Source organism: Schistocerca serialis, chromosome 1 (genome assembly GCF_023864345.2).
Source record: "Schistocerca serialis cubense isolate TAMUIC-IGC-003099 chromosome 1, iqSchSeri2.2, whole genome shotgun sequence".
NCBI lineage: Eukaryota > Metazoa > Arthropoda > Insecta > Orthoptera > Acrididae > Schistocerca > Schistocerca serialis.
Window position 1 is genome coordinate 946103830 of NC_064638.1, and position 22416 is coordinate 946126245.

At 45.0% G+C, this 22416-nt stretch overlaps 1 protein-coding gene across 1 annotated transcript in view; it reads left to right on the top strand.

Moving 5' to 3' along the window:
• Nucleotides 1-22416, top strand: part of LOC126412577 (uncharacterized) — a 194162-nt gene that overhangs the window by 168233 nt on the left and 3513 nt on the right. The window lies entirely within an intron of this gene.

Consider the following 22416-nt stretch of genomic DNA (forward strand, 5'->3'; position numbering starts at 1 on the left):
TGGCCGGAGACTGGTTGACTGACCATGACAACAAAAAAGGGAAGTTGTCAGCAGCCTGTCAGTCAACAGATGAGGTCAGCCTGTACACTTTTGGGCTGTATGTAGGATAAGGATATCATGCAGAACAAAGTGGGAATTATATCAAAATGTTAGAAGTAGTCACAATCAAGCTACAGTAGCCCATTACAAACAGTACTGTAAGGTGCTTAAAATGTTGTTAGGAAAGTAAAGCATATGTGGTATGCAAATAGAATAGCTAATTCACAGGATAAAATTAAAACCATACAGTTAGTTGTGAAGGAACTGCCTGGTCAGCAGCACAAGATCGATATAGTCAGTTCACAGTAAAAAATATTTCTGTTACTGATAAGTCAGATATATGTACAGTATTTAACAATCACTATTTGAGCACTGCTGGTGAATTAAATAAAAATTTAGTTTTTACAGGAAATCATATAATTTGCTTGGCAAATGCCTTTCTGAGATTGATGTCTGAAATACTCCTCTGCGATACAGACGAGGAGCAGACTCAGTCAATAATTAAATCACTGAAGACTAAGGACACTCATGGATATGATGGAGTATCTAGTATCTAGCAGAATATTAAAGTACTGTGCTGCAAATATTAGCTCTGTACTTAGCCATACTTGTAATTTTTCCAGTAGGAATGATCAGTTTCCTGGGCAATTACTCTACTCAGTAGTAAAGCTGCATTGCTGCATTTATCATATCGTAGTCTGCATTACCTCCTTTGCCTTTATAATCGAATTTGGACTGACAGCACATTTTCCAGAAAAGGGTGGGAAGCTCTCATCATTCCTGTTCCAAAACCTAGAAAGGATGATCATTTCCCCTCTAGCTATTGCCCCATCTCTCACGAGTAGTGTATGTAAGGTTTTGGAGCATATGGTAAATTCCTGTTTAGGCTGGTGTCCTGAAACCTTTTAACACCTTCCAATGCAGTTTCTGTGTATCAGCGTGTGAGATGACATCGGTCATTTGAAGCTCTTTTTCTGGGAAAACAACCCACCGTCAATAGCAGTTTTCTAAGATTTCCTACTGTTTTTAGTTTCCCTCCTCCTTGAGTTTTGCTCCCATTGTTGCTCGTCTGAAATTCTGTTTTTTTTTTTTTTCCCCTTTCTTTAAGCCACAGAATGGGCACTTATGTTGGTAAAAGTTTTGCACCCTTAAAAACCATAGCAAAATAATCCAGGGTATGGCTAGGGGCACCTGCATGGCACCATCCTTTGCCAATCTATTCATGAGCCATCTAAAGAAATCCTTCCCAAACACCCAGAATACTACCCCCCCCCCCCCCCCCCCCACCTGATTCAGATTCATTGTTGACATCTTTGTGATCTGGATTGAGGGTAAGGACACCCTATCTACATTCCTCCAGAACCCCAACAGCTTCTCCCTCATTTGCTTCACCTGGTCCTCCTCAACTCAACAAGCCACCTCCCTACATGTTGACCTCCACCTCAAAGATGGCTACATCAGTACCTCTGTCCATATCAAACCTATTAACCACCAGCAATACCTCCACTTTAACAGCTGCCACCATTTCATACCAATAAGTCCCTTCCATAGAGCATAGTCACTTGTGGTCATCACATCTGAAATGACGAGCTGTCCATCTTGAAATATCCTGCCGAAATACACCAAGAGTCTCAGTGAAGCCTTCAGACTGTAATTATTCTCCCAACCTTGTACAAAAACAAAGGTCCCGTGCCTTATCTTTCCACTCTCCCACCACCTCCCAAAGTCCCACTGTTCAGCCACAGAGGAGCATTCCCATCATAACTCAGTACCACTCAGGACTGGAATAACTGAATTACATTCTCCACTAGGGTTTAGACTACCTCTCATTGTGCCCTGAAATAAGAAGTGTCCTGCCCACTATCCTTCCACCCCTACCACAGTGGTACTCCACTGAACCTACACAATATACTTGGCCATCCCTGCACAATCTCTGCTCCCAACACCTTCTCATGGCTTACATCCCTGTAATAGACCTAGATGCAAGGCCTGTCCAATACATTCTCCCACCACCACCACCACCACCACCACCACCACCACCACCACCACCATCACCACCACCTACTCCAGTCTGGTCAGAAACATCAACCATCCCATCAAACACAGCACTACCTGTGAAACCAGTCATGTGATCTACAAGCTAAGCTGCAACCATGGTGGTACATTCTATGGGGCATGACAACCAACAGCTGTCCGCATGAATGGCCCACCAATAAACTGTGGCCAAGGAACAAGTGGACCACCCTATTGCTGAGCATACTGCCACACACATCATTCATTTCAATGACTGCTCACAGCCCGTGCCATATGGCTCCTTCCCACCAACTCCAACATTTTCTGAAATGCACTGGTGGGAACTCCCCCTGCAATAGAGCCTAGTACCTGTAAACCACCTGGCCTCAACCTTGGTTAGTCATTTTTCTCACCCATCCAGCCCCTTCCCTGTCCCATTACAGCACTACACAGCCCTCATTCCACCAACACACTGTCTTCTTAGTTCTCTCCTTTTCCACTTATGCCCCCCACCTCTCCCCTGCCCCCTGTCTGACCTCCTGATCGCACATAGCTGCCCTCCCCTCTCCACGCCATGTGCAGTATTTTGGGCAAAGGCCTTGTTGGCTGAAAGATTATTTGTGACAGTATTTTTATTGCGCCTGTGACTCGGCATTTGTTATTCAAGAGGGTGTAGATGCCATTGCCTGTCGTATGAAGTCCTGCTCTTGGTTGCATAATGGGACCTTGCTTTTGGAGATGAATAGTACTTTTCAGGCACAGAAACTGCTTAATGCAAGATTTCTGCACAGCCATCCTGTTAAAATAGGAGCCCCACTGCTCTCTGAATTCATCCCATGGTGTCAATTACATTTGGCTGCTTGATAGTCTGACTGAAGTTAAAATAAGACCATGTACCATTGACCAGGCAGTGACTGCAGTTCACAGCTTCATGAAAACGGTTGATATAGTAGTAGTGCCAGCATGCACTGTATTCCTAACATTTGACCATGAGGTACTTCCATCAAAAATTAAGGCTGGCTACAAAGCTATTACTGACTGTTACCCAGATCCCATGCATTGCTATAAATGTCAGCACTACAACTACACCTGTGACTCTCGTGAAAATGCAGCCAAATGCGTAACCTGCAGCAGGGACGCTCGTGGAGGTGGGGGTGCCCACCTCCTACTCCTCACTGTGATGACTGCAAGGGTGATCATGCTGCTTTCTTCTATGACCATCCACTCTGCTACAGTGAGAGAACTGTTTAGGAGACCAGGGTGAAGGAAAAGGTTCCTACTCACATTGCTTGCAAACCTTGTACGTCACTCTCTGGCAATCATAGACCCTATACACACACTACACCCAGACCTATAAGAGACATTGCTACACAGACTTAATACTTCCAATTTAGTGCCATGATTGTGAAATCATCCAGCTCCAAGGTCACAGTTTCATATTCACCTGTTAAGAGATCACATCACACCATATCAACAAACGTTAATCTGCACTGGCAAAATTGCATGCCTCACAAATAGAATCGCAGAAATACAAAAAGGAGTACTCTCATGACAACTTTCTGCACACCTCGCCAGCCAATGTCTGGGTCTGCACCTGACAAACATCAAGGCTCTAAACAGTCAAACAAAGGCAAACGAGTTTCCCTTTCTCCACCTTGGCATTCTTCTTACACGGTGTCATCACATAACACCTCAGTTTCACTGGAACACACTGCCAACAACAAGCCCTCTGGCCAACTGAAGGTGAATATGTCAGTATTCACCTTCAGTTGGCCAGAGGACTGGTTGTTGGCAGTGTGTTCCGGTGAAACTGAGGTTGAACTAATGGACCAGGATCCTTCAGCTTCTGAAGTTGCTCATTTTGCATGCTCAAATTCTGGCACACAGCAATCACCATGGTGACCACCCCTTATTTGTCCCATTTACAGTCTATCATCAGATATGGTTATTCATCAATGGAACATTCATGGCATCAGATGCAATAGGGCTGAATTATGGCTCCTCTCGATCATGGTGTCCGGTTGTTTTCTGCGTTCAGGAAACAAAATTATGCCCTCATAACTGCTTTCCCCTCCCACACTTCACTTCAGTCCATTTTGACCTTCTCCCTAAGGTGAGCACTCCAGGTCATAGGAAGTCATCTTGCTTAATCAAGATGATGTCTGTAGTCACACCATTTCTTTGCACACCCAGCTTCAAACTGTTGTCCATCTTTTCTTCTCTCTGCTCACCCTCATCTGTGGTCACCAGGGCAGACAATTTTGCAACTTATTGCTAAACTTTCTCCTCCCTTTTTGCTACTTGCTGACTCCAGTGCTCATCATCCCCTTTCGGGCTTTCCATGCCCCTGTCAGAGAGGCTCTCTCTTTGTAGATATCTTCCACCAGCTCAATGTAATTTGTATGAATACAGGTACACCCACATTTCTTTCAGAGCCCACACGCTTCTTTTCCCCTCACACCTTTCAATCTGGACTGCTCAGCTTGCTCATCGTCTAGAGTCGTCCATTCTCTCGGACACATTCGAGTGACCATTTCCTCTGCGTCATTCATTTGCTAATGCCTATCCAATCTGAACGTCCAACCAACCGACAGCTTTCCAAACCTTGCTGGCAGCTCTACTTTTCACTCCCCAGTTTCAATCAATTAATTTCCCCTGCATTGATGACCAGGTAGAATACCTTACAAACACTATCCTTAATGCTGTGGAATGTTCCATATCTCACACCTCTTCCTCAGCCAACATGCTGTTCCTGTGGATTCCTGGTCACGTTGGCATCCCAGGGAATGAGGCTGCTGATACTGCTGCAAAGGATGCAGTTCTCTCCCATGGCCTGCTAGTCATTCTGTTCCATCGGATGATCTTTGTGTTGCTGTCTGTTGGCAAGTAGTATGACTTTGGATTGCACAATGGTTTTCTCTCCAGGTGAACAAACTCCATGACATTAAACCTCTCCCAATAGTGTGGTCAACTTCCTCTCGGCCCTCATGTTGCAAGGTGGTCTTTCTAGCCTGTCTGTGTATGGGACACTGTCACTTTAGTAACTTCCCTTTCCTAAGTGGTAACTCTGCCCCACTCTGTGCCTACTGCTCCCAACACTGACGGTGCACCAATTTCTGATTGGTGCACTTTAACTGTTTACTTTTGTGTTTGCCGTCTACTTTGTCAGATGCGTTAGTGGACAACATGAGTTCTATTGATAGTGTCTTTCTTTTTATTCACCACAGTGACATGACAATGCAAATTTGGTCTGCCCCCTCCCCCATCCTGTAGGGACCTCCGCCATCTCAACAATGTTTTGAGAAATTTTTCCTAGGGATATCCTTTTCCTTAGCTGCTGCTCTTTTAAAGTTGCTTGATTGGGTTTTATTTAGTATTTGTCTTTTTTATGTTATAGTATGAGCACTTACGACCTTAGCAATTTTGCCCCCTAAAGCACCAACCAACCATGACTGAATGCTTCATGCATTTCTCTTGACTATTGCACACATTTCATTCAGCATCTTTTGAATAATAGCCCTAAGCTAGGTTTTGCACATGTTACACAGCAGTACCTGTTTCTTTAATTTCTTTACAGTGACTATATACCATGGGAGTATGTTCTACTGGGTACATATCTATCTAGTGCATGGTCAACTATTCTTTTAAATTTGAGCCATAGTTTCTCTGTATGCTCCTGCCCTGTGATGGAAGTTTCAATTTCCTAACTGATGTATGACACTACAGATTTATTATCTGATTTTCTAAAGATATACGTCTTGTGACTTCTGAAATTATCCTGGCATATTTCTTCTTCCAGTAATTTTCAGGTTTGCAACTGGATCCCATCAATATTCTGCCATGATATTTTGGCCCAGAGACATCTGGGCATCCTCAGGTGAGTAGACAAAGTACTGAAGAGATCTGATGCAGTCGTGGTATTTATAGTGAATTCTGCACATGGAATCATACTGGAAGTTTACGGCACAGTGTCGGGTGGTAATGTATGAGGCAGCCAAGTTGTGTGTGCTGCTCTCAGCAGTGAAGTAAGAACAATTTAATCACTATCAACTGAGCATGTTGATTCCATTGTGACCGCATAATTTTAATAATTAGGTTCCAGTTTTTATCCATCTGAAAGCCGTTATCACGATTTATTAAATTATCAGCAAGACGTATTTCCATGGATTCTTTAATTACAGAGTCCCAGAAGCTGGAAACCAGTGTTAAAATTTTGGTAATACTGTATTCCATTGGATGTCCCATGGAAATGCAATGTTTTGCTACTGTTGATTTTAAAGGTTGCTGCAGACGGGTGTGTCTTTCGTGTTCTACACATCATTCCTGGGCTGTTTGTGTCATCTGATGTATATATGCAGAGCCACACTCACGGGGAATTTTATAAACAACCACCTTCCTCAATTGTAAATCACCTTTAATGGATCAGACTAAGGCCCTGCTCTTTGCTGGTGGGTGGAAGATGACATTAATATTATTCTTCCGAAGTGCTCTGCCTATTTTAGAAGACATGTTCCTGCCATATGGAACATTTCAATGTTTGTTAGAGTTGTTCACTTTACTAATTGTGTTGCTGCAAATAAGATTAAGCACAGGGCTAGAACAGCCTTGGTTAGAGAACAAATATGTTTTACGTGTCAAAAGTTAGAGGTGACTTCCAGGGATTTATTTTATTTACTCCTGAAGATTGTGGTAAGATGCTCCTCCCTTAGTTGGGATTGGATTGATGGTGTAACTTGGGCCAAGGCAGACTAGGCCCACAGAAATAGTAAAAATAGACAAAGTACTAAGTTTAATCATCTTGCAACACACAAACTGCAAGAAGCCCCTTATTGGGTGATCTGTTGTGAATGTCAAGGAGATATTGTTTGATGATGTGGTGATGTCAGTGCTTGCGAAAGGTTTAAACTTTGCTTCTACACCTTCACCTCCTCTAATGGATTTCATCAGTCATATTGAGTAGGCTAATTAGCCCTCTTTCTGTGGATTCTGCAGATGTTCAACGGGAATCATGTCATACCTTGCTGAAATGTGCACCACAATGGAGTAACATCGCTCCAGTGGAAAGAGCTGCTCTTTGCAGCATCCATGAAGATATTGGTATGGTCGTACTCCCTGCTAAGTGTAATGCTACAGTCCTTTTGACAAGGGAAGCCTACAGTGAGAAGATACATAGTCAACTAAGTGATTCTATGTACCGCAAAATCAATAAGGACCCAAGTCATACATCCAGAAAAACTGCAACTCTTTTGAATGATAATTCTTCACCTGAACAAGTTATCAAGAGGCTGAGACCACACAATGCTGTGCCACCAAGACTTATGGGCTGCCCAAGATTCACAAGGATGGTGTTCCACTATGATTGATAGTGAGTAATAGTGGTGCTTTCATTTAATCTACTGCATAACATCTGTTCTCCTTACTCAAGCCATATTTGGGTAAGTGCTGCCACTATATACATAATTCCAAGGATTTTATCAGTCTTTTGAAGACTGTTAAGCTGAGCAGGTTGGATTTATTAGTTAGGTTCAATGTGGTCTCACTTTTTACCAAAGTGCCTTTATTTGACTCGTTACATTTTATTAGTACCTTGTTCAATGATGATTTGATGGGTTTGTTTGAACATATTCTCCCCTCAACTTATTTTTTATTTAATAACGAATTTCTTGAACAAACTGATGGTGTCGCCATGAGGAGTCCCTTGTCCCCTGTGATGGCCAATCTTTTTATGGAAGACTTAAGAGACGGGAGCTCTTGAGTCTGCCATCTTAATGCCTTCAGTTTCCTGATATTACGTAGATGATACTTTCATTGTATGGCCTCATGGCAGACAAGAACTCGAAAAATTCCTTTGTCATTTAAACTCTTCACATTAGAACATCAAATTTACTATGGAGATTGAGAAAGATGGGACTTTACCCTTTCTAGATGTGTTAGTACACTGTAAGAATGATGGGTCTTTGGGACATTCGGTGTACAAAAAACCCACACATACAGATCTAGATCTTCAGGTGTCCAGCTGCCATCACCCCGCACAAACCGCGAATGTTCTTTGTTCTTTAATTCATTTGGCGCATATAATATTGGATGCAGATAGCCTTCACGAAGGATTAGTGCATCTGGAGAAGGTTTTTAAAGAGAATGGCTATACTTCGCATCAAATACGGAAGTCCATGCACAATTATAACAAGAAGCAACAGTCTGAGGAGACTGATGATGATTATAAATTAACTACATTCCTTCCATATGCCGGGAACGTGACTTCTAAAATAGGCAGATTACTTAGGAAGCCCCCCTGCGGGTCCGGGGTAAGAATAGGCCCAAGGTATTCCTGCCTGTCGTAAGAGGTGACTAAAAGGAGTTTCAACCGTTTCGGCCTTCCATGTGATGGTCCCCCTTGGGGTTTGACCTCCACTTTTCAAAATTCTACAGAAGTACGAGCCTTTTGGGGAAGGACACCTTACATGGTGTACCACTGGTCCTAAGTGCACTAAGACCGTGGCACTCAGCATTGCACCGGCGTTGTAACCCTACCCACTATTCCTCAAATTGGGCCTAAACGCCTGATGGGTTGTACAAGTTACGCCCATAGTGCATCTCCATCTGCACCAGCGATCATGATGGACTTTCCATGGCACCAGAAATCCAGCACGGTAGCCAGCCCGTTGTGGTGGGGTCGTCATGTACCCTCTAGGTTGTAGCCCCCTGACAACACAGGGATCGTACTGCCGATACCTGAGCTGCACCCTCCCCACGTCGGCCAAGGAGTAGATGCCCATCTCCTTGGGGCATCAGGACTCCCGGCAATGGTCATCCTGCCAGGTGGCCCTTGCTGCGGCTGGGTGGCGCCCGTGGGGAGAGCCCCTGGTCGGAGTGGGTGGTATCGGGGCGGACGTTTCGCAGATGAAACGTCAACACGTATCAGGTCGCTCTGCGGCCGAGTCTTTCAAAAGAAAAGGTACCGTTTCTAGTTCTGGTTCTCCTGCCCTTTCCCCCTTGGCCACTCCATGGGAGGAGGGACAGGCCCGCCGGCTTGGGGTGAAGTACTTCCCCCGCTATTTGGTCTGTTCTCGAACCGATGGGGGGGACATTCGCCACCTCCAAGCCCATGTTCTTTGTTCAGCACATTGAGGACGTCTTTGGGGAAATCGAGGCTCTCAGCAAGATGCGTTCAGGGTCCGTTCTTACAAAGACCACCTCCGCCACACAGTCGGCGGCGCTCCAGGCGTGCGACCGCCTAGGGGACATCCCAGTATCCATTGTCCCACATCTGGCACTAAATAGGACGCAGGGGGTTATTTCTCATGGTGACCTCCTGCTACAATCTGATGAGGAGCTCAGGGCCAACCTGGAGCGCCGCCGCGTGCATTTCGTCCGGCGAGTCCAGCGCGGCCCCAAAGACCGTCGCATCGACATCGGGGCCTTTATCCTCGCCTTCGAGGGGAACGTTCTCCCGGAGAAGGTAAAGGTGATGTGCTACCGGTGCGACGTGCGACCTTACGTCCCGCCTCCTATGCGCTGTTTTAGGTGTTTGCGCTTTGGGCACTTGTCACGGTGTGAGGCTGAGCCCCTTTGTGGCGATTGTGGACGTCCTCTTCGTGAGGCACATACATGCACCCCACCACCTCGGTGCATTAATTGTCCTGGCGTCCACTCGCCTAGATCCTCAGACTGCCCCGCATATCGGAAGGAGAAGAAGATACAAGAAATCAAAACTTTGGATCGGCTCTCTTATTCTGAGGCCAGGAAGAAGTATGACTGCCTCCATCCCGTGCCATTGACCACTTCGTTTGCCTCAGTTGTGTCCACTCCTTCCGCGGTATCCTCACTCCTATCCTGTCCCCCCTCCACCCTTCAGGGGGCTCTGCCTCTGCCTCCCAAATCCCTCCCTTCCAAATCCTCCTCCCCCGTGGCCCCCACCCCCTTTGCCCCAGGGGCCACCCTTCCTCCTCCTCCTCCTCTCCCCCCGCCACCTGAGAAGCGATCCTCTTCTCAGGCGTCCATCGGGGAAACGTTCCGGACCCCAGCTTCCGAGGTCCGGCGTTCCAAAATGGACCCCGCGTGTGAGGACCTTCTTCGGGTCCAGCCCACCATCCCTGTGCCTCCTCGGCCTTCTAAGAAGGCCTCCAAGAAAAAGTCTCTATCCCCCTCTCCACCCCGGCGCGTTTCGTCTGACGCTCCATCCGTGAGTCGCTGCTCCCGGCCGTCCTCAGTTTCGCCGGGACGCTCTGCTGCCAGGCGCTCAGCTGGCCTCTTGTCGGCAAATGATGCTGCCCCTCCTACACAACCAGGGACAGCGGCCGCAGCTGGTGACAACTCGATGGAACCGGATCCGCCTCCCGCCGGTTGTAGCGTTGTTCCCTCGCAACCTGGCCCTCCGCGGCCGTCGAGGTGACCAGCTCTTCCCCCGTCTTGTTCCCCCAACTTTTTGACTAGCGATGGCCTTGTTACATTGGAACATAAGAGGTATTCGATCTAATCGGGAGGAATTACAACTGCTCCTCCGCCTGCACTGTCCGCTCGTCCTTGGTCTCCAGGAAACAAAGTTGCGCCCGACTGACCGTATTGCCTTTACCCACTATACCTCGGAGCGGTATGACCTCACCCCTGTGGACGGTATCCCAGCTCATGGTGGGGTCATGTTGCTCGTTCGGGACGATGTCTATTACCATCCCATCCCATTGACCACCCCACTCCAAGCAATAGCTGTCCATATTACTCTTTCTGCTTTTACTTTTTCAGTTTGTACCACCTACACTCCACCGTCATCTGCTGTTAGTCGGGCTGACATGATGCACCTGATCGTTCAGCTTCCCCCACCGTTTTTATTGTTTGGCGACTTCAATGCCCATCATCCCCTTTGGGGCTCTCCTGCATCCTGTCAAAGAGGCTCACTCTTGGCGGGTGTCTTCAACCATCTCAATCTTGTCTGCCTCAATACCGGCGCCCCGACTTTCCTCTCGGACTCTACTCATACCTACTCCCACTTGGACCTCTCGATCTGTTCTACCACTCTTGCCCGTCAGTTCTAGTGGTATGTCCTTTCTGACCCCTATTCGAGCGAACATTTCCCCTGTGTCGTTCGTCTCCTGCACCACACCCCATCCCCACGTCCTTCGCGCTGGAACAAACTGAAAGCTGACTGGGGACTTTACTCCTCCCTGGCGACCTTTCCGGACCACGATTTTCTCAGATGTGACAGTCAGGTCGAATACCTCACGGCTGTTATCATCAATGCTGCCGAACGTTCCATTCCTCGTACTACCTCTTCTTCACGTCGCGTTTCCGTCCCCTGGTGGACTGAGGCTTGTAGGGACGCTATCCGTGCTAGACGACATGCTTTATGCACCTTTCGCCGCCATCCTACGTTGGCGAATTGTATTGAATACAAACGACTCCGAGCGCAATGCCGTAGAGTCATCAAATACAGCAAAAAAGCTTGTTGGGCCTCTTTCACCAGCTCCTTTAACAGTTTTACTCCCTCTTCCGTCGTTTGGGGTGGCCTGCGCCAGCTGTCGGGCATTAAGGCCCACTCCTCGGTACCTGGCCTGACCTCAGGTAATGAGGTCCTTGTTGATCCTGTGGCTGTCTCCAACGCCTTTGGCCGCTTTTTCGTGGAGGTTTCAAGCTCCGCCCATTACCACCCTGCCTTCCTTCCCAGGAAAGAGGCAGAAGAGGCTCGGCGACCTTCCTTCCACTCGCTGAATCTTGAAACTTATAATGCCCCCTTTACTATGCAGGAACTCGAACATGCGCTTGCACTGTCCCGATCTTCTGCTCCGGGGCCAAATGCCATTCACGTTCAGATGCTGGCACACCTTTCTCCGGCGGGCAAAAGCTTCCTTCTTTGTACCTACAATCGCGTCTGGACCAAAGGTCGGGTCCCCATGCGTTGGCGTGACGCCGTCGTTGTTCCTATACTCAAACCCGGGAAGGATAGACACCTTCCTTCTAATTACCGCCCCATTTCTCTTACAAGCTGTGTCTGTAAGGTGATGGAGCGCATGGTTAATGCTCGGTTAGTCTGGATTATTGAATCTCGACGACTACTTACTAATGTCCAATGCGGCTTTCGTCACCGCCGCTCCGCTGTTGACCACCTTGTGACCTTGTCGACATTCATCATGAACAACTTGTTGCGAAGGCGCCAAACGGTAGCCGTGTTCTTCGACTTGGAGAAGGCTTATGATACCTGTTGGAGAGGAGGTATCCTCCGTACTATGCACAGGTGGGGCCTAAGCGGTCGCCTGCCCCTTTTTATTGATTCCTTTTTAACGGATCGAAAGTTTAGGGTACGTGTGGGTTCCGTATTGTCCGACGTCTTCCTCCAGGAGAACGGAGTGCCTCAGGGCTTCGCCTTGAGCGTAGCCCTTTTTGCCATCGCGATCAATCCAATTATGGATTGCATTCCACCTAATGTCTCAGGCTCTCTCTTTGTCGATGACTTCACGATCTACTGCAGTGCCCAGAGAACATGCCTCCTGGAGCGCTGCCTTCAGCGTTGTCTAGACAGCCTCTACTCATGGAGTGTGGCAAATGGCTTCCGGTTCTCTGAAGAGAAGACGGTTTGTATCAACTTTTGGCGCTATAAAGCGTTCCTTCCGCCATCCTTAAATCTCGGTCCCGGTGTTCTCCCATTCGTGGAAACAACTAAGTTTCTAGGGCTCACGTTGGACAGGAAACTGTGTTGGTCTCCACATGTCTCTTATTTGGCGGCCCGTTGTACACGTTCCCTTAATGTCCTCAGAGTTCTTAGCGGTTCATCTTGGGGAGCGGATCGCACTGTCCTGCTTCGCTTGTATCGGTCCATTGTCCGATCGAAGCTGGATTATGGGAGCTTCGTCTACTCGTCCGATCGGCCATCCCTCTTACGCCGGCTCAACTCCATCCACCATCGGGGGATACGTCTTGCGACCAGAGCCTTCTACACTAGTCCTGGGGAGAGTCTTTATGCTGAAGCTGCCGAATTACCATTGACCTACCGGCGCGATGTACTGCTGTGTCGGTATGCCTGCCGGCTGTTGTCTATGCCAGACCACCCCTCTTACCAGTCCTTCTTCACAGATTCTCTCGACCGTCAGTACGGGTTGTATGTGTCTGCCCTGCTGCCTCCCGGAGTTCGCTTCCGTTGCCTGCTTCGCCAATTGGATTTTGCCCTCCCTACCACCTTCAGAGAGGGTGAGAGCCCGACACCACCTTGGCTCCAGCTCCGGTTCATATTTATCTCGACCTCAGCTCACTCCCGAAGGAGGGTACTCCGGCTGCAGTGTATTGCTCAAGGTTTGTCGAACTTCGTGCTCGACTTGCCGGTCACACCTTTATTTACACCGATGGCTCCAAAACTGACGATGGTGTCGGCTGTGCCTTTGTCGTCGGGGCCACCACCTTTAAATACCGGCTCCTCGGCCAATGTTCGAGCTTTACGGCCGAGGTTTTTTGTCTCCATCAGGCCGTTCAGTATGCCCGCCGCCACCGCCATTCATCGTACGTCCTTTGCTCTGACTCACTCAGTGCTCTTCAGAGCCTTGGAGCTCCCTATATGGTCCATCCCTTGATTCAACGGATACAGCAGTCCCTCCATTCTTTCGCTGATAATGGTGGTTCTGTCAGCTTTCTGTGGGTTCCCGGACATGTAGGAGTGCCTGGGAATGAGGCTGCGGATGCTGCAGCCAAGGCTGCAGTCCTCCTGCCTCAGCCAGCCTCCCAATGTGTCCCGTCATCTGACGTTCGTGGGGATGTATGCAAGAGGCTTGTGTCGTTGTGGTGAGATGCTTGGTCATCCCTCCAAGGAAACAAGCTCCGGGCAGTCAAACCGCTCCCAACTGCTTGGACAACCTCCTCCCGACCATCTCGGTGAGAGGTGGTCCTTCTGACCAGGTTGTGGATTGGGCATTGCCGGTTTAGCCACCGCTACCTCTTCTCCGGTGACCCAGCCCCGCAGTGCCCTTGTGGTCAGGCATTAACAGTGCGCCATGTATTATTGTCGTGTCCCCGTTTTAGTCAATTTCGTGTTGTCCTGTCCCTGCCATCTACTTTACCAGATGTTTTAGCTGATGACGCTCGAGCAGCTGCTCGTATTCTGCATTTTATAACTTTAACTGGCTTGTCCAAAGACATCTAACCTTTTTTACTTATTTTATCTGCACCCTTGTCAGGTCCTTCTGGTGTTCCCCCCAATCCCCTTGAGTTTTACTAGTTTCCATGTGCTCTAACAACAGTGACTGGGCGCTAATGACCTCAGCAGTTGAGCGCCCTTAAACCCCACCCAAAAAAAAAGAAAAAAAATACTTAGGAAGAATAATATTAATGTCATCTTCCATCCACCAGCAACGAGCACGGCCTTAGATCCATTAAAGACAATTTCAATTTACAATTGAGGAAGGCAGGTGTTTATAAAATTCCCTCTGCGTATACGAGCCAGACGACACGAACATTCCAGGAACGCTGTGTGGAACACGGGACACACTCGCCTGTAGCAACCTTTATGATCAGCAGTAGCAGAACATTGCATTTCCATGGGACATTCAATGGAATACAATAATGCTAAAATTTCAGCACTGGATTCCAGCTTCTGGGACTCTGTAATTAAAGAATCTGTGGAAATACATCTTACACATAATTTAATAAATCGGGATACCAGCTTTCAACTGGATAAAAATTGGGATCCAATTATTAAAATTATGCGATCACAATGGAATGGCATCCTCAGTAGATACTCAGCAATTATATTGTTCTTACTTCAGTACAGAGGGCAGCACACACAACTTGGCTGCCTCTTGCACATCACCTGCTAATGCATGCGCTGTAAACTGCCAGTGCGATTCGCATGTGCAAAATTTTCTACAAATACCATGACTGCATCAGGTCTCTTCAGTACTTTGTGAATACACCTGAGGATGGCCAGTCATCTCTGGTCCAAAATATCGTGGCAGAATGTTGATGGAATCTGGCTACAAACCCAAAAATTCCAGGAAGAACATATGTATCTTACGGCTTGTTTCAGGTGTCCTTTGTACATTGCTAGTCATTATTGCCATAGTCACATCATGGTCACTGATACCAGCTTTAATATGGACATTCTCAGGTATATTTGTTGCCATTAGATCCAATACATTTCCATCATGAGTGGCACTTCTAACTACCTGTTCTAGGTAGTTTCCAAAGACACGTAGTAATGTTTCACATGATGTCATATCACACCCAGACCACCAAAACTGTAATTTTCCCAATTAAATGATGGATGATTAAAGACTCTACTGATGATTACAGTATGATTGGTGAATGTATGTACAAGAAAACTGAAGTTCGCAGGTACATAAAAGTTGTCTGGTGGTTGATGTAAGCATGCAATACAAACTCTATCTGCGCCTGTGATACTGAGTCTTGCCCAAACAATCTTATGTGCAGCCTCTGATTAATGCTGCTGGATTTATTTTCTTGTCTAATGTGACAAATAGACCATATCCATTTACCTTTAGTCTGTCCTTTGATATATGCCTAAATTTCCCCAAAAAATCTCACTGCTGTTAACTGCAGGTTTCAGCCAGATTTCTGCACCTAGTATTATGTGAGCTCCACTAGTTTTTGGAGCACTCCAAACCCTGGCACTTTGTTACAAATGCTTTGTGAATTAACTACTAGGATTTTGTGGGGGAGAGGGGAGGGGATGGGGTGCGATGGCAGCATTCCTTTAAATCTTAGGCTATTGCTGTGTCTGGATCTCCTACAGCTATCGTTATCTGGGCTGGATGGAGTGTCATCTAACCTAAAACAAAGAACCCTTGTGTTCAACCTATGCATAGTCAGGTCCATGGTTACTAGCCTCTGATAGGTAGTGCACAACTGGCCCATTTAGGGTGGTCCTACAGTTTTTAACCCTATGGCGCAAGTACAGAAGTCGCAACCTAGCTTGTCACAAAACATTCGAAGTGTGTGGTACAGTCCTGCCATTCTACTCATAACCAGGTGGCCGTGATCACTTCTGGGGACAATGCTGCAAACTGTGAGTTGCTCTGAAGCTCCATCTGTAAGGGTGGTCTTCTCAACCTTCTCCACCAATTTCTGGAGTGATCAAAGTATGACTCTTTAGCCTATGCAACACCATCATTTGTTCCAGTGTGCGCTACAGTCCACAGTTGCTTGCAGCTTGTTCCCTCCAGCACTCATCAAGACTCTGTTTAAATGTCTTAGATATAGAGCTTACTACTTCATAAAAAAGTAAAAGAAGTGATGGGCAAGTTTCATATGAACGCCTGTATTTCATACAGCTGTGAGCCAAATTATGGTTTTTGTGGTCAACAATAAGTGACTGATATCCCATGCATCTTCGACAGCATAGTGAAGTCTGACACAGCCACTGTTAGCAATCTGGCAATGCAATTTGCCAGAGCATCTCAGTGTCTGACAGCTATCCCCTATTCTCCTGCAACTCCCCCCCCCCCCCCCCCCTTTCTGGTGCCGTTAGTGCAGAACATTTTCAGCATTCCAATAGTCACTGGCAGCTGCGTGCGTAGCAGAAAAGTCTTGTAATGATGAAGTTCGCTCTTCAGTTTTTACTAGTCACAATTTATTTTACTTTTATCAGAAAATAGAAATATTTATTAACACAAATCATACCTTTATTTAAAAAATAACTTTTTTGCTTTAATTACTAATCATATGAAAATGAGTATTCACAATAAATTCAAATTTTGTATAAAAATTTAAATCATCAAATAGAAAACACTTTTTTAACTGAACAGTAATAGTGATGTACATAAATAGTATCAATTATTTTATTTCATCCAGTGAGTAATTAAAAATATATTGTATTTTTTCATTAAGAAATTAAGATTCAGTATTTAACATATTGATTTGATAATAAATATAGAATGCAAATAAAACAAAAAAAAGTTGTTCATAATGAGAATCGAACCAGACTTCATGATTAAGAGACTTACATGCTACACAATCAGCTAACAGGAATGTTATAATATTGGGAGTTTTTTGTAGTGAACAATGTCAAAAATCTTCTAATCAGAGGTAAGTGTGGTTGAGGATCGTCATACTGCTCAGTAAAGTGTGGTCAAAACACTGACCTTTGAATTCCAGAAGTATGAGGGGTGTCCATTATATAATGGAACATCATTTTTCTTAGCCTGTTATGGTCCAAAAAATTTGACATCCTTAAACATTCCCATGTCATCTCACATGTGTATATATACTAAGTCCCACTAGATGGCAGCGTTTGGACTTGCCTGCAAAATGCTGTCTGGAACTGGTGTGCTCCTAACAAAGTGCAGTTACTATATCTATTTTGGTGAGAAACCACACCATCACTAATATTCACAGGCATTTACAGAAATCTACAGATACTGGGTATTGGAAAAAGCATCACTTAGGCAAAGTGTCATTTTAAACAAGACATGAAGGAATTCTGTCTGATCTCCCATGTGCAGGCTGACCATACACAGGGTTTATGCCTGCAAATTGCACTCTCTTATATTGGTTGACTGACAAATAACAATGAAGCAACTCAGTGGTCAACTTGACACCTCCACCAGTAGGCTTACTGAAAGGTTTGTGGCTGCTGGGTTCCTTGAAGCCTAATTGAAGAGCATAAAGAGCAGAGGAAGGAATAACTGTGCTGAACTGCTTGCTCATTATGAGGCTGAGGGTGACATTTATGGTCACATTATCGTAGATGATGAAACAGATTCATCACTTAGTCTGAAATAAAATGGAAACTTGTGGATTGCTCACTGATCCTGATGCAGGTGAAGAAGTAGCATTTCCAGTGTATCTTGAGCCACACATCTAAATAGTACCTGAATGGACACACACACACACACACACACACACACACACACACACACACACACACACACACACACTGACACTGACACTGACACAGTGAAAAATTGACAAAAAGCAAAGGGGTATATCATCCTTAACTGAGAGAGAGAATGAGGTAAATTTATGGGTAAGGTTTGCACCATTGGGCGTTTAAAAGTGTGATAGTGAGAGGAGATTAGCAGAAGTATCAGGACCAATACCAGAATTTCCAATAGAAGCTGCTTTTCCAGAAATCTTAATTCCATATCAGGAAACAGAAGCAGTTGATTTGAATGTTTGTCAAGCAAGAAAACTTGACCCTCCAAACTATTAAATAGGGACTCATTTTTCTGATTTGAAATAGAGCTCGTTGGTTGCACTTCACAAGCACATTACTTAAAAATCAAAGGATGTGTTCTGCATACGGTCAAGCATAAGACCTAATTGTCCATGTGATCTCCTCCTCCTTGTTGTTGTTGATTTTTGATTACTTGGAAGATTCAACCTGGATCAGTTATATTATGTGGGCTACAATGCTAATAAATGAATCAAATACACTGCTTGTATTTTGTGTAACAGAGTTGGAGAGGATGGCGAAAAATACAGGTCAGAAAATGAAAGATGTAGGAAACTAAAATAAACTGAAGAAAGGAGTAGTTACTGTGAAGAAAAGCTGAGGTAAATTAAGGCCAGATGGGTGGTGAGAACCAAGGACATGTTGCAGTGCTACTTCCCACCTACGGAGTTCTGAGAAACTGGTGTCTTGGGGAGGAATCCACATGGCATGTGTGGTGAAACGGGCAATGAGGTAATGACTGTCATGATGTACAGCATGCTCTGTGACAGGATATTGTGTGTTGCTAGTATATACCCTCTGACTATGACCATTCTTCCTGACTGATAACGGGGTGGTAGTTATAGCGATGTTAAAGGCCAAACAGTGTTTACATAACAGCTGGTATAAGACATGATGTTTCAAAGGTGTGTCTACTTTTGATGGTACATAATTTGCCAGTTACAGGGCTGGAATAGGTGGTGGTAGGTGGCACACAGGGCAAGTCCTGCAGTGGGGATGGTCACAGGGGAGGGGGCCATAGTGTAGGAAGATAAGTGTGGAAGGAACATAGGGTTTGACAAGAATATTGTAGAGATTGGGTGGATGATGATACACTATCCTAGGTATGGTGGTAAAAATCTGACCTCATTTCAGAGCTTGATTTTTTTTTTTTTTTTTTTTTTTTTTTATGGATCAGCATTACCAGGATTGGATGTGATGGTCTGAGGGTCTGGAAAATCTGCTTTTAAACTAAGCTGTTAGGATAATTATATCCAGTGTAGGATGAGGTGAGTGTGGTGTGTGGTTGTATGGTGTCTGCATCAGAACAAATGTGTATGCCTTGAATGCCAAGCCTGTATGGGAGGAAATGTTTGACATGGAACGGCTGACAACTGCCAAAATGTAATTACTTTTGTTTGTTAGTACATCTAATGTGGGCATAAGTGTTTTGCTGGCCTCCAGTGTGGATGAGATCAACATCAAGGAAAGTGACATGAGATTCAGAACAGGAATATTTGAAATTTAATTGGGAGAAAGCCTTCCAAGTATTCCCCATCTCCAACATCGGTTCACAACCCTTCTTCAGGTTCCTAGATGACCCTAACCTATCCTTTGCAGATCTACCACTGTAGCACATGACCAAAAGGAGTATGTTAGTAAAGGTCTGTGTCAGGTGACTGGTACCTCTACATATGGTGTCTGCCATAAAGATCCCAAGCCTGTGACTCAAACTGGCCTACAGTCCATCCTTAAAACCTCAACCCCCTCACAAGGACTAACGCCTAAATACATAGAACTTCTCCTCCCACCCAAACCATGCACCCCCACCTTTTACCTTCTTCCTAAGACCCACAAACCCAAATGTCCTGGTCATCCTATAGTTGCTGGCTTCAAAGCACCCACCGAATCTATATCTGCCTTAGTTGATCAACATCTGCAACACATAGTACAAAGACTCTCCTCCTACATCACAGATACCAACCATTTCCTAGATCATCTGAAATCTGTGCCCATCCCACTCTCACCACACACCTTGCTTGTCACCACTGATACCATCTCCCTCTATACCAACATCCCCGAGGTAAATAGTCTGCTTGCTGCTGAACATTTCCTCAGTCAACACCCACTTGATTCCAAACCTATGACATTTGTCTTGCTCGCCCTAACCAACTGTATAACCAACAATTACTTCACCTTCGATGGACAGACATACAAACAGATCAGGGTAACAGCCATGGGAACCAAGGTGGGTCCTTCTTGTGCCAATCGTTTCTTGGGTCACTGGGAGGGTGCTTTCCTGTGATCCATATGCCTTCAGTCCCTGGTTTGGTTCTATACATTGATGACATCTTTACCATATGTGCTCATGGTGAGGCTGACCTGTTAAAATTCCTGAAATCTCTAAATACCTTATCCCAATTAAATTTCACATAATCCCTTTCGGAATCCCATGCCACTTTCCTTGATGTTGATCTCATCCTCACTGAAGGCCAACTACACACTTCCATCCACATTAAACCTACTAAAAAACTACAGTACTTACATTTTGACAGTTGCCATCCTTTCCATGTCAAACATTTCTTCCCATACAGCCTTGGCATTCGAGCAAACATATTTGTTCTGATGCAGACTCTTTACAGCAATACACCAGCACTCTTACTTCAGCCTTCACTGGATGTAATTATCCCAATAGCCTAGTTCAAAAGCAGATTTCCTGGACCATCACATTGAATCCTGGTATTGCTGATTTCCCCCCCCCCCCCCCCCCCCCAAAAAAAAAAGAAACTGCGGAAGAAACCACTTGTCAGCCAGTATTATCCTGGTCTTGAATGTATTAATCAGTTAGTTCGACAAGGCCATAACTTTCTAAAATCATGCACTGAAATGAGATCCATTCTGTCTGAGATTTTTTCCACCACACCTAGAACAGCTTTTTGTTGCTCTCCCAATCTCAACAGTATCCTTGTTGGAGACATCGGTATGACTACCAGCGAGTTGCCAGTCAGGCTAATGGGCATAGGCACAGGGTGTATACATGCAACACACAATATCCTGTTGCAGAGCACGCTGCACAATATGACAGTCATAACTTTGGTGCCTGTTTCACCATATGTGCCATCTGGATTCTTTCCCAGACGTGAGTTTCTCAGAACTCCACAGCTGGGAACTAGCACTACAACATGTTCTTGGTTCTTGCCACCCACCTGACCTTAATTTACATTACTTCCTTCTATCTCCCGCTTTCATTTTCTTACCTGTCTGTTTTATGTTGTTGCCTCTCCCACCTCTGTTACATACAATGCACTTAGCTTTTCACTCTTATTAGCATGTGCATGTTGATTCAGTAGTAATGTCTTACATATTACCCTATCTTCCACCTTTAAGCTCTCAGGTTCCAAAATCTCATCCAGTGCAGTCCCCAATAATCACTCTTTCCTTCTCAACCTGTTCGGTAAGTTCCCCCCGACCCAGGGTTCTAAGTGACTTTTATCAATTGTACCCTGTTCCCTAAACCTCTCTAGTCCTTTCCCTTCACCCCTCTTCTTTCCCATTCAACTCTTCTGACAGGAGGAGCAGCCACTGTGTGTGTGTGTGTGTGTGTGTGTGTGTGTGTGTGTGTGTGTGTGTGTTTTCCTCCTACTGCCACTGGTGAATGCAGATTTTTTGATCTGTGTCATAGTGTTAATTTATAAATTTTTCCATCTCACCTCTTCCAACTGTCTTATTCTTCATAGTAACTTTATTTATGTGATGTCCCCCTTGTTCCTTCAGCATTTTATTTGCTTATTTAATTTTACTTTAAGTGCTAATCACATGTTAACTTTTCATCTTCAAGTGCACTTCTTTTTGGCCAGTCTAAGTAATTTTCTTCCAGTAAATTTCTGTCTTTTATTGAGGTTTTGCATCTCTTATGAGTGATGAATGGAAATGAAAATAGTATTAATCATTACATACTGCTTTGTAAGTATACTGTAAACTGAAAGTAATATTGTACATATGAGAGATGGAAAGCAGAAAGGGGTCTGTTGTTGAACATTTTGGATTTTGAGCTAGTACAATTTTTATGCTCAAATTTAAATTTTTAGTAACTTGTAAAAAAAATATTTCTATCTCTAAATTTGAATGAGTTGTGACAGATTAATTATTGGTGGAAAATGTGATTTAAAGTTCACTTTCTTACCATTGTTTAATTTTATATAATTAAGAAACAAATTCTGCCTATATATTTTATACTTACGTCCTTTGTCAAATAATGCAGACTTTCTTAAGTTAACATAGTGCATTTAGTGGTTAACCCCCTTCAGACCCACAGCACATTGTAAAGTAAAAAAATTAAAAACCAGATAAACTGGCCCTAAACTGAGATTTTTTTGTAAAATATTTGTATTTTTACTGAGTTTTATGGCAGTGGTTAGACCAAATTTTTACTGAAGCCATTAATGGGCCCAAAACCATCTAAAACTAAAGTTCACAAATCCACCAAAAATAGATTACCG